At 37.0% G+C, this 17500-nt stretch overlaps 1 protein-coding gene across 1 annotated transcript in view; it reads left to right on the forward strand.

The window, feature by feature from the left end:
* Positions 1–9660: 9660 nt before the first annotated feature.
* The window catches only part of LOC144967435 (protein still life, isoform SIF type 1-like), a 268507-nt gene continuing 260667 nt past the window's right edge, over positions 9661–17500 (forward strand). Inside the window, exon 1 of the mRNA XM_078904680.1 lies at positions 9661–10025. The gene's annotated coding sequence lies outside the window, so the exon portion shown is untranslated. The remainder of the gene's footprint in view (positions 10026–17500) is intronic.

The following is a 17500-nucleotide window of genomic DNA, read 5'->3' on the forward strand; positions in this document are numbered from 1 at the left end:
ATAAATAGATAGATAGATAGATAGACATACAGAAAGATATAACAGATAAATAGATAGATAGATAGATAGACAGACAGACAGACAGATAAATAGATAGATAGACCACTACTTAGGCCTGTGATGGTTTATCAAGCCGGTCACGAACAGAATGTTCATTGTTTACTTTGTTCACGCAGGCCAGGCACGTGCATCACTGTCTTTTATCTTCCTTGTCTGAGTACACTTCACCATAGCTCACGCTCACACACGTATAGATAGAATAAAGTTGACGTCACTCAGGTCTTTGTTATTGTTTTTGCCATCCGCGTTTGTGAGTTGTTCTCACTCAACTGTATTAACCAGACTATAAAAGTTCATGGTTACAGAGAGTTTGTGTGTTGGTCCGTTATACTTCCGGATGGCAATGTTGTGAACTCCTTGGCCAAGCGCATTCTATCTATAGATAGAATGAAGTTGACGTAACTCAAGTCTTTGTTATTGTTTTTATCCATCCATGTTTATGAGTAATTTTCACCAAACTGTATGAACCACACTATAGATAGTATGCGCTTGGCTAAGAAGCTCATAACATTGCCATCCGGAAGTATAACGGTCCAACACACAAAACTGTGTAACCATGAACTTTTATAGTCAGGTTAATACAGTTCAGTGAGAATCACTCACAAACACGGATGGCAAAATACAATAACAAAGGCTTGAGTGACGTCAACTGCATACTATCTATAGATAGTATGCGCTTGGCTAAGAAGCTCACAACATTGCCATCCGGAAGTATAACGGACCAACACACAAAACTATGTGTAACCTTAAACGTTTATAGTCGGGTTAATACAGATTAGTGAGAATCACTCACAAACGTGGATGGCAAAATACAATAACAAAGGCTTGAGTGACGTCATCTTCGTTCTATCTATAGATAGTATGCAGATGACGTCACTCAGGCCTTTGTTATTGTTTTTGCCATCCGCGTTTGTGAGTTGTTCTCACTAAACTGTATTAACCAGACTATAAAAGTTCATGGTTACACAGAGTTTTGTGTTGGTCCGTTATACTTCCGGATGGCAATGTTGTGAACTCCTTGGCCAAGCGCATTCTATCTAATAGAATGCGCTTGGCCAAGGAGTTCACAACATTGCCATCCGGAAGTATAACGGACCAACACACAAACTCTGTGTAACCATGAACTTTTAAAGTCTGGTTAATACAGTTTAGTGAGAACAACTCACAAACGCGGATGGCAAAAACAATAACAAAGGCCTGAGTGACGTCATCTTCGAGCTATCTAAAGATAGTGTGCGCTTGGATAAGGAGCTCACAACATTGCAATCCGGAAGTATAGAAATTCGAGAAACCCCTCTCCATAGACCAGATGACTCAAAACTAGTCAGTCTCCATTTGTTTTGTTTATTTGTTTCGTGTTGCCACGAAGAACGACCAGAGAAAGTAGTGTTGAAGTTGTCTGATGGTGAAAACTACTCATAACAATGGCTCACAAAAAAAACAGTATAGATAGTTCATAGTTGACGTCTCTCAGGTCTTTGTTATTGTTTTTTTGCCATCCGCGTTTATGAGTAATGCTCACTAAACTGTATTAACCTGACTATGAACATTCATGGATACACACGGTTTTGTGTGTTAGTTCGTTAAACTTCCGGATGGCAATGTTTTGAGATTCTTAGCCAAGCGCATACTGTCTATACAACACACGAGACAAACGAACGAACAATAATAAATTATAGATAGTATGCGTTGGCTGAGAAGCTCACAACATTGCCATCCGGAAGTATAACGGACCAACACACAAACTCTGTGTAACCATGAACTTTTATAGTCTGGTTAATACAGTTTAGTGAGAACAACTCACAAACGCGGATGGCAAAAACAATAACAAAGGCCTGAGTGACGTCATATGCATACTATCTATAGATAGTATGCGTTGGCTGAGAAGCTCACAACATTGCCATCAGGAAGTAATACGGACCAACACACAAAACTGTGTGTAACCATGATCGTTTATAGTCTGGTTAATACAGTTTAGTGAGAATTACTCATAAACGCGGATGATAAAAAACAATAACAAAGGCATGAGTAACGTCAACTTTGAACTATCTATCACAGCCTTTACCAAAAACTACCGTGTCACCGTTTGTAGCATTGTTCGTTTTTTGTATGGCGCGTGGTCAAGATGGACGACGACAGAAAGAAAATCATTGAATATTTGAGAGAACGGCCCCTTTTTTGGGACCCAAAGAACCCAGAGTATCACAACAAAGATCAAAGAAAACAAGTCTGGGAAGACATTGACAGGAAATGTCAACTAGCCGGTGAGTTTATTTTTGATAACAAGAAACATGGCGATTTATGATGCTGGTGATAATAAAAAGACATAGTAATAGTGATAATAATGATGATTATGATTAGTATGATGGTGATGTTAAAGATGATGTGATGGTAATGATGATGATGATGATGATGGTGATGATGATGACGATGATGTTGATGATGATAATAATGACGACGATGATGATAATGATGATAATAATAAGACATAGTAATAATGATAACAATTATGATTAGGATTACTATGATGATGATGCTAATGATGATGATGATGACGACGACGACGACGACGACGATGATGATGATGATTATGATGATGATGAGGATGATGATAATTAAAAAATTGAGCTTTTTATATTGCGCAATATCTACTAAACATGCTCAAAGCGCTTTACAAGGGGTCCCTGGCCAACAGCAACACATTAATATTGTAGAACGAAAGATGACGCCTGTTAAGCGATATTACACTCTTTTTTCCAGCAGAGACAACGCTGTTAACGGTCAGGTACTCATCTTAAACCCGAGTACGGTGAGAGAATGTGCCTTTTCCAAGTACTCAACTATGCGCCGAGCGAGGCTCGAACCCAGGACCTTCCGATCCGAAAGCGAGTGTCATACCACTAGACCACATAGCCGCACAAATCATGAAGATGATAATACACACTGTGTCTACATACGGCTTTAAACATATGTACACAGATATATCACAAGAAACATCTTGAACAAAATTTTCTTTTAGTATTCAGTTGTTATACGAAAGCATCCACAAAAAACACACACAGCCCCCCCCCCCCCCCTCCCTCTCTCTCTCTCTCTCTCTCTCTCTCTCTCTCTCTCTCTTACCCAACACACACACATACACACACACACACACACACACACGCACGCGCGCACACATATATTTATTTAATAAAGAATAGTTAACTCAATGAACACTTATCTTTTCACTTGTGTTGAGTAGTAATGACTATGGCAAATGGGGTAGCAATGTTGATAATAATGATGGCGATGAGGACATATTATGACAATCATTACGGCAATGATGATGACGACAACGATGACGATAATGATGACGATAAAAATGATGAAAAACCAATGACGATATTGGTTTTGTTTTATTTTCTAAATTATCATTTCAATTTATAATATTTATGAAGACAAGGCTGTTTTTGGCATTCTACCGATCCATTTGGGTCACAGAAAAATTCGAATATTGCATCACGAATCTTCATTGCCTCATCTGTTGATCTTGTCCAGTTATAGCAAGTGGTATCATTCCATTTATTAATTCTTGTATTGTCTGTGATATCGTAGACGGTGCTTGAGGCCATGTCTGTCATACTACCGTCTCGCGTAGCCATCGTTAAGTTATAGCCTGACACTGAAACCCATTATTTGGTTTTTGCACCGCCTATTGAGTTGTCGTTAGTTTAGTGCTCATGGAAACAAGTGGTCCCATTGGTTGAACTATGAATACAACTCACGATTTGTTTCTTTTGTGGCCAAAGACTGGCATTTTGACGTCATTTTTTTTGGTCAGTGTCAGGCTTTTAGTTAACGATGGCTACGCTCGACGGCAAATGAAGTTATGGACACCAACAGCTGTTTTAGTAATTGGATTCAATAGTCTGATGTCACGCGCCAGGCAACGGCGGCCATCTTGGTTCTAAACTAAATGAAAATCATTATTTTTATTTTATGTGGCTAGAACTTTTCATTCCTTTCATATGCCTTGTGATCAATGTTAAGTCATACATGATCAATTGATGGGGATTTTACCTCTGAACGCGTTAAGCTCGCCGGGGAAATATTTCATACGGCGTCAGCCATTGTTCCGATAGTTTAGAGCCAGTGTTACTAAGTTACCATACGTCATTAGGAAGGAAGTGACGTTATGACTATTGAATCCTTTCGAATTTGCTCGCCAATATTCCAAATGTGCACCCAACTGCACGACGAGTCTGTAATTATATTACGAGTATATCCCCCTTTTCTCGTTAAGGGTCCTTGCAGAAAAGGCTTTCATTAAATATGTTTTCAATGGATGGAAAAGCTTCGTCTCCGATGATCGTGTAGGGGTCCTCAGTGTCCGATCCACTGATGTTGAATGTTTGTTTCGGAATATTTAAATTTCCTTCTTCAAGTAGGGTAGATATTCGCGAATATTGATATACACCAGCATCACTGATGCGACCGTATTGACCGCAATCCACTGACATAAAACACGAGTCTGCCACACTTAATGCCATCAGCACAATGCTTGGGAACCCTTTATAGTTATAAGACACTGAGCCAGTGTTACAAGGTTTCTTGAGCGAAATATGATTTCCATCTGGTGAACCAATAGCAAATGGGTAGTCCCGTAAGCAGTGGCGTGGCATGCTTACAGTATAAGGTGGTGCCAGAATCAGAATAAAATGACTAACAACATGCTATATTTGTAAATACAAAAGAAAGAAATAAAATTTAAAGAAAAGACTTACTCAAAGAAGTAAGAAGCGGTATATATCGTTTCTCACGTTTTATTATTTAAAAAAAAATGCTGTAATCCATTTTAAAAAGATGGATGCGGTGCCAGGCACCAAATCAACCGATGTAGCCACGCCTCTGCCCGTAAGTCACCAAACCGTTTAGCAATATTTTGCCACTGTTCTTCTGACGGTAACTGCAGTTCCATTGGCTGGGGTACATCCCACAAAACGTCACAGGCTTTGAAAACGTCTACTTATTGTTTTTGCTGACATATGAAATGGGACACTCATTATTAATGTGAAAGATCCGCCTATAGCCAGATGTCTGAAATGAATTTGAATAATACCCATATTACCGTTTAGAATATTGTGTGATGGAAAATTATAAAAACACAATAACATGAGGCCTGTTCAAACGAACGATGATGTAAATATTGAAATTTTCAAACAAGCTTTGCTTGCAATTATCTCCCTTTTTATATAACCCTTCATGATGTAAAGGTTTTTACTAGTAGTCTAACTGTGTGAGGGTAATAATAGAAAAGTAAGATGTATTATCAATCTATATCAAATGAATAATTTAATTCTTATTTCCCTCCGGGGACAAACACGAGCTCGAAAGCGATCTGGAAATCCCTGTCAAAGAGCTTCTCAAATTCCCTAAGGAGGAAATAAAGTAAACCGTCAGGCAGTGGAGCAGCCAACGAGAAGGACTGGAATTTTCTAAAAGACATGATGTTTCTTCCACCTGTAAAATCATTGCGCAAAACTTCAAGTAACCTTCCAGGATCAACATTGGACACGACAATCAACTATTTTGATGACAATGAGGACAGCATCAGTGTGTAGCCATCGTTAACATAATATAGCCTGACTGTGGCCTTCGTAAAGTTATTGCCTGACACTGACCAAAAAATGACGTCAAAATGCCAGTCTTTTGCCACAAATCGTGAGTTGTATTCAATAGTTCAACCAATGAAATAACTTGTCTCCATGAGCTCCACTAACGACAACTCACTGGGCGGTGCAAAACCAAATAATGACGTCAAACTGCCAGTCTTTTTGGATTTCAGTGTCAGGCTATAACATAACGATGGCTACGGCCTGACACTAGATAGAACCCTCTAGGACTGGCAGTTTGACGTCATTTTTTCGGTTTGTGTAGCGTCTAGTGAGTTGTCGTTAGTAGAGCTCAAGGAAACAAGATATTTCATTGGTTGAACTATTGAATACAACTCACGATTTGTTTTCTTTTGTGACAAAAGACTGGCATTTTGACGTCATTTTTGGTCAGTGTCAGGCTATAGATAGAACGAAGATGACCTCACTCAAGCCTTTTTTTAAATTGTATTTTGCCATCCGGGTTTGTGAGTGATTCTCACTAAACTTTATTAACCAGAATATAAAAGTCCAAGGTTACACATAGTTTTGTGTGTTGGTCCATTATACTTCCGGATGGCAATGTTGTGAACTTCTCGACCAAGCGCATACTATCTATAACTGTACGATGGCTAAGATGAGTGTCCAATATCAACCTGAGAATATTGTTGAGACTCCATCGGAGGAGAATACTCACATTGAGACAGAAGCAGGAATTCAGAGAGGAGTAGTGAGTACATAGTGTTCGGGAATCTGCGAAAAAGCGCAATGCAGAGCAGATAATCGAACATGATAATACACCTGACACTCTATTAGAAATCATGAGAAAAAAAAGACAGGAAGAAAAATCAAAAGAATCTTCCAGATTGAACTTTTTTCGATCCATGGTGCTTTCCGTTGATAACTTTGACGAAGCGCATACTATTTATCTATAGTACGTATGCGCTTGGCTAAGAAGCTCACAACATTGCCATCCGGAAATATAACAGACCAACATATAAAACTATGTGTAACCTTGAACGTTTATATTCTGGTAATGCAGTTTAGTGAGAATTACTCATAAACGCGGATGGAAAAAAAGAACAATAACAAAGACCTGACTGACGTCAACTTCATTCTATCTATATACTCATAAAACGGCTGTTTGCTCCTGTGGTATGACAATCGCCTTTGGATCGAAAGGTCCTGAGTTCGAGTCACGCTCTAATCGGTGCATAGTTGAGTCCTTTGGGGGAAAAAAGGCTCTTTATTCACATCCTCTCACCGGACTCATGTGTGAAAAGAATATCTGGCCGTTAACAGCGTTGTCTCTCTCGGAAAAACATTTCAATATCACCCAAAAAGACGTCATGTCTTGTTCCACATGTGAAGTGTTGCTATTGGCGAGAGACCCCACCCTCGTAAAGCGCTTTGAGCACGTTTAATGGATGTTAAATTAAGAAATTGAGGAACAGGCACCTGTGTAAGATAAAGAACTGAACAAGTATGTATGAAAGGTGCCAGACAACAAAAAGCAAGAAAAATATAAGAATAAAAAAACCCATCCCGTAAAAAAATCAGTCGACCTCGAATCAGAAGGTCTGAGGTTCGATCCCCAGTCGAAGTCGACTGATTTTTTGGGGGATATTTTTTTCTTTCTTGTATTTTTCTTTCTTGCTTTGTCTGGCACCTTTCATACATACTAGTTCAGATCTTTATATTAGTAGATGTTGCGCTAAAAATAAGCCCAGGTTATAAAATAAACATATCCATAGACGTGCACAAACAAATAAAATAATTATATGTCAATACTGCCTTACTCTATAAAAAAACATATTTAAAAATTTGGCCAGAAAACTCGTCCTTCAAATATCGATCGATTTAAATGACTCTAATCTTGGCAAAAACTCTCAAACCCGGGACTTCGGCGGAGTCCCAGGTTTGAGAGCTTTTGGCAAGATGAGGTTCATTTAAATCGATCGATATTTGAAGGACGAGTTTTCTGGCCAAATTTTTAAATATGTGGGTTTTTTTTCCAGAGTACGGCAGAATAAATAGTCTAACTGCGATAAATGATTGTTCTATCTGCATTCTTACACAATATTGTTGTTGCTATTTTCGCTGGTGCATCGTATTGTAATCGTATCGTATTATACCCACCACCATCTACAACAAACAACTATCTAACACAAACACACCTCATGACCACAACAACAAAAAAAAAAACCCCACACAGTCATAAAATAATTATGTTTTATTGATCAATGCTATTTTCATCCTCTTTCTAGATATACCTTTTTTTTCATACTCTACAAATTCAAATTTTCCTTTCTATGCGATGTGTCTGCTGCTGGTGTCGATAATTATTAGAAAGTCACATTTGTAACCCACGGCCTAAAAACGGTATTTTGTCGGAGTGAACCTGTCGTTTAAAATTACAATAGGCTTCAATAGTCATGACGTCACTTCCCTCGTAATGACGCATGGTAACTTAGTAACTGGCTATAAACAATCGGAACAATGGCGGACGCCCTTATGAAGTATTTCTCGGACGAGCATAAAAGTGTATCCAGAGGCGAAAAACATTGTAAATATGATCGTGTTTTGACTTTTATACATTCTGATCACATGACATATTGAAAAGTTCTAGCCAGCATGAAGAATAAAAAGTATCCATTTTCTTTGTTTAGAACCAGGATGCTCGCCGTTGCTGGGCGACGTGACATCAGACTAGTGAATCCAATTGAAGCTCAACTTGTAGAATTTATTTGAAGATAAATGTCTTATTTAGTAGAGTGAGTTTTGCTGAAAGTTGGCGCCAACTGAACATAACAGCATTCCTCCCGGACATTACTATAGATAGAATGAAGTTAACGTCACTCGCGTCTTTGTTATCGTCTTTTGCCATCCGCGTTTATGAGTAATTTTTACTTAACAGTATTATCCAGACTATAAAAGTTCATGGTTACACAGATTTTGTATTTGTCCGTTATATTTCCGGATGGCAATGTTGTGAGCTTATTAGCCAAGCGCACGCTATCTATACAGCATACATCCCTGAAGAATCCTTCAAAATACCAACCGATGGAGGAAACACCGTTGTAGGAGGAAATAATCAAATGAGGTGAGGGTACTAAATAGATAGATAAATACATGGATAAGTGAATAGATCAAAACACGAATGAATGAATGAATGAATGAATGAATGAATATATGAATGAACGAATGAATGAATGAATGGATACCCATTACCGGACGTTAACAAAGAGGAGGCAAGGGGAGGAGGGGGGGAGGGGCAGTACAACTTTCTTGCGCTGAATGCTTTCGGTAGGACATTCTTAGACCATCTATCCGATAAACAGACAGATGCACGATGTCAAAAATAGATAGACATCTACTCACTGTCTGTATTGCCATTGTCCAAGGGAGTGAAGAAGATTGAGCTGTCTTGCCCGTGGAAAAGAAAATGCTAAAAATATTATCGATCTCGGGTCACCCGGTTTACTGTGTAACGCCCTATACAGTAGGCCATTCTCTCTCCCCTTTCTATATATATATATATATATATATATATATATATATATATATATATATATATATATATATATATATATATATATAATTCTATATATAATGTTGTCGATATACTTTCATATATCGTTGCTGTGCATAAACATATGGGTGGATATAACAGTTATCAGTCATCGTATTATTATTATACGGATGGGTGGGTAGAGAGGGAGAGGGGAGGGGGGCAAGAAGAGGGGGGGGGGGGGTCGAAGGCTGCTGGCGGGGAGGGGGGGGGATGTAAGTTGTAAATGTGGGGATAGATCGATGCATGTGCATAGGTCTGAGTTTGAGTGAGAGCGTATGGTGAGAGTCGAATTAACGTGAATACGATCCGCTAGCTCGCATCGTTCTATCACTCACTCACTCACTCACTCACACACTCACACAGACACTACTCACACACAATAAACCCAACACACACGCAAAAGAGTCTGGTTATTAGCGCTGTACGCCTCTCACTGTTAGTTTCGTGATCGGGTGTGGAGAAGCCGACAAGTTTTGTTGTTCCGTCTGTGTTGTCTTCTCTTCTTTTGTCAATTATTATTACGGAGTTTTGAAGGAGGTGGAAAATTCAGTTTTCCTCGTTGAATTTTCGTTCGCTTGGAATTTTTACTTAGTTGTTACATTTCGTTTAAAATTCCGACGAAGTTTTTAAATCTTTTTTTTTTTTCTTTGGAAAAAAGATATAAGGCGGTGGTTTGTGTGTAGTCTAGCTCTTGATTCAATGTTGGAGGGGTTTAATATAACACAATGTGAAATGTAAACAGCCTGTCTTCAAGTTAAACGGTGAGTATTTAAGTAAGACGATGTGTTGTATTTTGTCTTAAATTTGTATTTTGTCTTTAACTCTCTTGAGACGGTATATGATTTTATCTTTGCACGATGTAATGGTGATGTTGATGATGATGATGATGATGATGATGATGATAATGATGATGATGATGATGATGATGATGATGATGATGATGATGATGATGGTGATGATATAACAACAATAATAATAATAATGATGATGATAATGATAATAATAATATAAATAATAATATTAATGATGATAATATAATAATAATAATAATAATAATAATAATAATAATAATAATAATAATAATAAATAATAATAATAATATAATAATAATAATAATAATAATAATAATAATAATAATAATAATAATAATAATAATAAAAATAATAAATAATAATAATAATAATATATAATAAAAATAAAATAATAATATAATAAATAATAACATAATAATAATAATATAATAATAATAATAATAATAATAATAATATAATAATAATAATAATAATAATAAAATAATAATAATATAATAATAATAAATAATAATATAATAATATAATAATAATAATAATAATAATAATAATAATAATAATAATAATAATAATAATAATAATAAATAATAATAATAATAATAATATAATAATAATAATAATAATAATATAATAAAATAATAATAATAATAATAATAATAATAATAATAATAATAACGTGATTAGTGTTCTTAGCGGGTATTAGGTATGCAGATAATATGATACCCAAAAGATAAATTAGGTATAGAGGTCAAGAATTTGAAAGAACATCAGCCTTGCCGTTTAGGGTTAATGGATTTCACCGCCACCATCAATAAATTTTCCACCATCTCCTATCCGTAGACATCTCTCACCATAACTTTTATCCTCTCATCTTCAAATATGTGACCTGTCGCGACAAACGAGTATTATGTCCAAGAGTAGAAGATGTGAAAACATCAACAGGACTGTGTCAAAGAAAGACGTTTTAGCGACGTTCGCCACAGAAATAGACTCCAATACAAACTTGTTTTTCGGTGTTATTTTTGTTGTTGTTTGTTTTGATTTTGTTTTTTGCTTTTGTTTGTTTGTTTGTTTGTTGTTTTTTTTGGTCTGATTTTTGTTTAAATTTTAATGGAAAAACATCTTGTGTACATATATGCAGGTCTGACATCCGAACGCAGTGATGGATGGGCCTAGTTTAACATTGTTGTAATGGACAATATTCTGCGTCATTTTTTGTTGTTGTTGAGATTTTCATTACAACAATGAGCCCATAAGAAATTGGGTTATCAGACCTGGATATAAGTGCACGTCGGGAAAACGTGGGGGTGGGGATTATTTTTCATCAGTTTCTCTGGGTTGGATAAAAAAAAAGAAAATAATAGACCAAACAAACTGGCATATGGCATCAACATTCATTATAGTTTTATATTATATTCGTATTCCTTCAGAGCCATTCGGCCCATGGAGCCGGAGTTTATCCTGGTTTCTATAGCATGAAACGGACAATAGCAACATAGCAATTGCTTGCTATCCTTTGGATAGGACGCTAGTCTATCGCTAAGTACTTTCCCCCAAATCAAACAGACTCAGCTGCTACCCATTCACTCACTGCCGGATGGACAGGGAGGTTAGATCTCGGTCCCTTTGCGTGTGAAGCGAGAGCTCTACCAACTGAGCTATCGGTATCTCCTTTACACTATATAGTAATAGCTTTTTAAAGTGTTGAAAATGTATGACCAAAGTCGATACTCTGTCTATACTTTTTAAATATCTAACCTTTGAGAAAAGAATGCTCATGTTATTCTATATGAGGGTAATGTAAATGTAGCTGCTCGAAGGTCGAAGAAATAAATAACAATGTGAAATTGAATATAAGCTTCAATTTGACATACAAAAAACAGATAAAATGGACGTTTAGGGTTTCCTTTTTTATCAACTTAACAGGATTAATGAAACACTGCAGACGAATGAGATCATGTGGTGATGGTGGCGTTGAACGAGCGATAAATTATATGAATAAAATTGAAGACCTAATACCGTTTTTCCACGATTGGTCACAAATACTCACGGACTGGCGTTGAACGAGCGATAAATTATATAAATAAAAATGAAGACCTAATACCGTTTTTCCACGATTGGTCACAAATACTCACGGACTTGTTTGTAACCATCGCAGGCTGCAACTGCTGCTTCTGTTGCCGCTGAAAATTGCGTTATTAAAAAAATAAAACTTGAACCCCCCCCCCCCCCCCCCCCCCCCATAAATCATCCCAATATAATAAATCAACCAAATAAAAAAACAACAATGCCACAATGAAATTGAAACTGTTCAGCGTATTGTCATCAACAGTATCATGTGTCATTATCTATGGCCCTATACAAACCAGACAACAAGAGTTCTGTCGTCACGGTTCAGTAGTTATCTATCGAGGTTTTAGCATAGTTAGTATTATTATTAGCATAGTATTATTAGTATAATGTTATTATTGTTTGGTTGTGAGTGAGTAGTATCATTGGCTTATTCATCCCTGATATAACGACCTGATTCACCGCATTGTTATAAACGTGTCTGGGATTATTAACTAACGGAATTATTGCTGTTTTTGATTTTATTTATTTATTATTTTGTTTGTGATTTTTTGGGGTTTATTTTTGTTTTTTTTTGTTTTTTTTTTTTTGCTCTGCGGTTCAGTAGTTACTTATCTACCGAGGTTTTAGCATAGTATTATTAGTATTAGTATGATATATTACTATTGTTTGACTGTGAGTGAGTAGTATCATTGGCTTATTCATCGCTGATATAACGATCTGATTCACTGCATTGTTATAAACGTGTCTGGGATTATTAACTAACGGAATTATTGCTGTTCTTGATTTTTTTTTTTTTGGGGGGGGGGGGGTTGTGTTGCTAAAAAACAACAAAAAGACAACAACAACAACAACAACAAAAAAAAAAGAAAGAAAGAGAGAGAGAGAGAGAGAGAGAGAGAGAGAGAGAGAGAGAGAGAGAGAGAGAGAGAGAGAAGGGGGAGGGCGAAGGCGGAGGGTGGGGGTGAAGGGGGGGGGGTCGTTGTCACAAATTGGATTTCAATGATTTGATATAACGATCTGATTCACCGCATTGTTATAAACGTGTCTGGGATTATTAACGAACGGAATTATTGCTGTTTTTGATTTGTTTTTTTTTTTGTGTTGCTAAAAAAAAAAAAAGCAACATTTGTATAAGCAATTGTAAATTATTGCAACCAAGTGGGATTTCATCAGATCTTTGTAAATCAATTGTCAACAGTCAACAACATATCGTCTCCATGTGGTAACTCCAAGTCTATCCTGACTATGGAATAGCCTCCCAGCTGAAGTGGCTGAAAACGGTTGCCAACATGCCTTCACTAGAGTTCACAACGTGACTTTTTCATCTATGTTTTTTTTGGTTGTTTTTTGTTGTTTTGTTTTTTTTTTTGTTTTGTTTTATTTTAAATTAGTATTATGTGCAGAGTTTTAGCAAGTTTAAAATGTAAAACCCTACAAACTGTGAAGTGATCCTCGACAATATTGGAGGTTTCCACAAGACGAAGAAAGAAGAAGAAGAAGAAAAGAAGAAAAGAAAGAAAGAAAAGAAAAAAAAAAAGAAAAGAAAAGAAGAAGGAAGAAGAGGAGAAGAAGAAGAAGAAGAAGAAGAAGAAGAAGAAGAAGAAGAAGAAGAAGAAGAAGAAGAAGAAGAAGAAGAAGAAGAAGAAGAAGAAGAAAAGAGAGTCCATCAGATGACGGCTTGAGCCAGTTGATTCCAATGGCAATCGGACAAAAAAAAAAAAAAAAGAGAGAGAGAGAAGGGGGAGGGTGGGGGTGAGGGGGGGGGGGGGTCGTTGTCACAAATTGGATTTCAATGATTTGATAGAAGGAACGAAATTGACATTACTCAGCAGCTCATTGTTTTCGTTTTTAGACAGCTATTTTAGTGATTAGTTCTCACTAAATTATATCAATCAAGGTTCAAGGTTACGGATAGGTTTGTGTGTTGGTGAGGTTTCGACTAAAGGCGCTATAGAAATATGCTTATAATAATAATAATAATAATAATAATAAATAATAATAATAATAATAATATAATAATAATGATAATGATAATGAAAAAATAATAAATAATAATATATAATAATAATAATAATAATAATAATAATAATAAATAATAATAATAATAATAATTACAATTACAATTTTTTTCGGACAGAGACAACGCTGTTAACGGCAAGGTACTCTTTGTACCCTGAGTACGGCGAGAGAATGTGAGTAAAGAGTATTTTCCAAGGACTCAACTTTGCGCCGAGCAAGGCTCGAACCCAGGACAGTCCGATCCGAAAGCGAGTGTCATACCAGACCACAAGACCACATAAGTCGCATAAGAGACGCGAAATCTATTGATAGTTTTAAATCATTGTTAAAGCTCTACCTTTTTACCGTTACCTATTCATGATATTGATACAATATTACATACACTGCTGCTATAGATAGAATGCGCTTGGCCGAGGAGTTCACAACATTGCCATCCGGAAGTATAACGGACCAACACACAAACTCTGTGTAACCATGAACTTTTATAGTCTGGTTAATACAGTTTAGTGAGAACAACTCACAAACGCGGATGGCAAAAACAATAACAAAGGCCTGAGTGACGTCATCTGAATACTATCCATAGATAGAATGCGCTTGGCCAAGGAGTTCACAACATTGCCATCCGGAAGTATAACGGACCAACACACAAACTCTGTGTAACCATGAACTTTTATAGTCTGGTTTATACAGTTTAGTGAGAACAACTCACAAACGCGGATGGCAAAAACAATAACAAAGGCCTGAGTGACGTCATCTGCATACTATCTATTGATGTCATTGTGGTATTGTTTTATAAATAGTTCGAAGTTGACGTCACTCTGGTCTTTGTTATTGTTTTTTGCCATCCGCGTTCATGAGTAATGCTCACTAAACTGTATTAACCAGACTATAAACGTTCATGGTTACACACAGTTTTGTGTGTTGGTCCGTTATACTTCCGGATGGCAATGTTATGAGCTTCTTAGCCAGGGGCATACTATCTATATAAAAGCTTACTGTTCTTTCGGGGCAGCGTGGCTCAGCGGTACGGTCTGTGCTTCCTACCCGAAAGGTATCGGGTTCGATCACCCGCCGCTGCGCTGTGTGGCCTTGAGCAAGTCACCTCGCCTTAGCTCAATTTACGGCGCTGCACTGCGGCTACCGCCTGGGTTATTCCAGTCTTCACTTGGAATAGACCAGATAGACAAATTTCCCCTATGGGATGAATAAAGGGAATTTTATTTTATTTTTTGTTTATTATTTTATTATAAAGTTTTATTCCGAGATATCGACATCGGCTCTCTATAGATAGTATGCAGATGACGTCACTCCGGCCTTTGTTATGGTTTTTGCCATCCGCGTTTGTGAGTTGTTCTCACTAAACTGTATTAACCAGACTATAAAAGTTCATGGTTACACAGAGTTTGTGTGTTGGTCCGTTATAGATAGTATGCACTTGGCTAAGAAGTTCACAACATTGCCATCCGGAAGTATAAAGGACAAACACACAAAACTGTGTGTAACCATGATCGTTTATAGTCTGGTCAATACAGTTTAGTGAGAATTACTCATAAACGCGGATGGCAAAAAACAATAACAAAGACCTGAGTGACGTCATCTTCGAACTATCTATACTTCCGGATGGCAATGTTGTGAACTCCTTGGCCAAGCACATTCTATCTATAGACAGAACGAAGTTGGCGTCTCTCCGGCCTTTGTTATTGTTTTTTGCCATCCGCGTTTATGAGTAATTCTCACTAAACTGTATAGACCAGACTATAAACGTTTAAGGTTACACATGGTTTTGTGTGTTCCGGATGGCAATGTTGTGAGTTTCTTAGCCAAGCTCATACTATCTATAATATTATGTCACAGATCCCACTGATTTGACCCTACTGTATATCTCTACTTTTGAACCACCCCTACCCCTTTTCCCCTCCCCTCCCTCTTCTCCCCCCCCCCCCTCCTCCCCTTGTATATATTTCTGAGTCGTGGTTTGAAGTGGGCCACCAATAGTTATAATACACAGTCATACCGATACGGATAATCGATATATACAGATCTTACGAGTGAAAAGGCGTCCCGAAGCGATTAACTGTATTAATAATATATGTGTAAAATATTGTTACGATTACTATCCTCAGGGTGAAACGCCATCTGTCGATACTGTCTTACTCTGGAAAGATGCATACTTTAAAATTTGGCTAGAAAACTCGTCCCTTCAAATATCGATCGATTCAAATGGCTCTCATCTTGGCAAAAACTCTCAAACCCGGGACTTCGGCTCGCCGAAGTCCCGGGTTTGAGAGTTTTTGCCAAGATGAGAGCCATTTGAATCGATCGATATTTGAAGGGACGAGTTTTCTGGCCAAATTTTTAAATATGTCTTTTTCCAGAGTTGGCAGAATATATAATATAAGCATAATAAGTGTTAGTGTATTTATGTGTGAGTGTGTGTATATATAATGTGTGAGTGTGAGTTGTGATGTGTATTCATCAACAGTGAAATTCCACCCATGTACACACCCAGTAAAGTACTCACCACCACCACCACTGACTGCTATGATGTGTTGTGATATGGACACGAAAGATGTCATCATAATATCATCACCACTGCCTCCGACTGATGTGTCAACGATGTGTAATGTGTCATTAGATGACACGATATAGATCTTTATGTCACTGTGTATGTGGTTGTGTGTTCTGCAACTGCCAACAGTCACCATTTGTCGTTATTATGAATACAGTAAAAGAATGGAATGCAATGGGTATTAAAAACTAATATCATGTCTAGACAATCTATAGACAACTAGATAGCCACGCCTCTCGGACAGTCGACATAATGTAAACAATGGCAATGATTGCTAAATATAGCAAACCACATATCTAGATAGTATGCTCTTGGCTAAGAAGCTCACAACATTGCCATTCGGAAGTATAATAGACCTAAACACAAAAATATGTGTAATCTTCAACGTTTATAACTGGATAATACAGTTAAGTGAGAATTACTCATAAACGTGGATGGCAACAAACAATAACGAAGACCTGAGTGACGTCAACTTCTTACTATCTATAGACACCTCGATAACCACGCCTCTCGGACAGTCGTCAGAGAATTGTAAACAATGACAATGACTGGTAAACATAGCAAACTACACAGGTTTTACTATCGATGGTATGTGTAAAAGTAAAACACCCACTGTTAACCCGTTTGATCAATAAAACGAACACAGAAAATTATGTGTAAACTTAAACGATCATAATTTAATCTAGAAAATTGTGTGATAACTATTCACCCATTTGGCGGTATAAAAACGATAATAATGTTCAGAGAGAGAGGTTCATGTCATTCA

Source organism: Berghia stephanieae, chromosome 3 (genome assembly GCF_034508935.2).
Source record: "Berghia stephanieae isolate SIO BIC M18660-M18661 chromosome 3, UCSD_Bste_1.3, whole genome shotgun sequence".
NCBI lineage: Eukaryota > Metazoa > Mollusca > Gastropoda > Nudibranchia > Aeolidiidae > Berghia > Berghia stephanieae.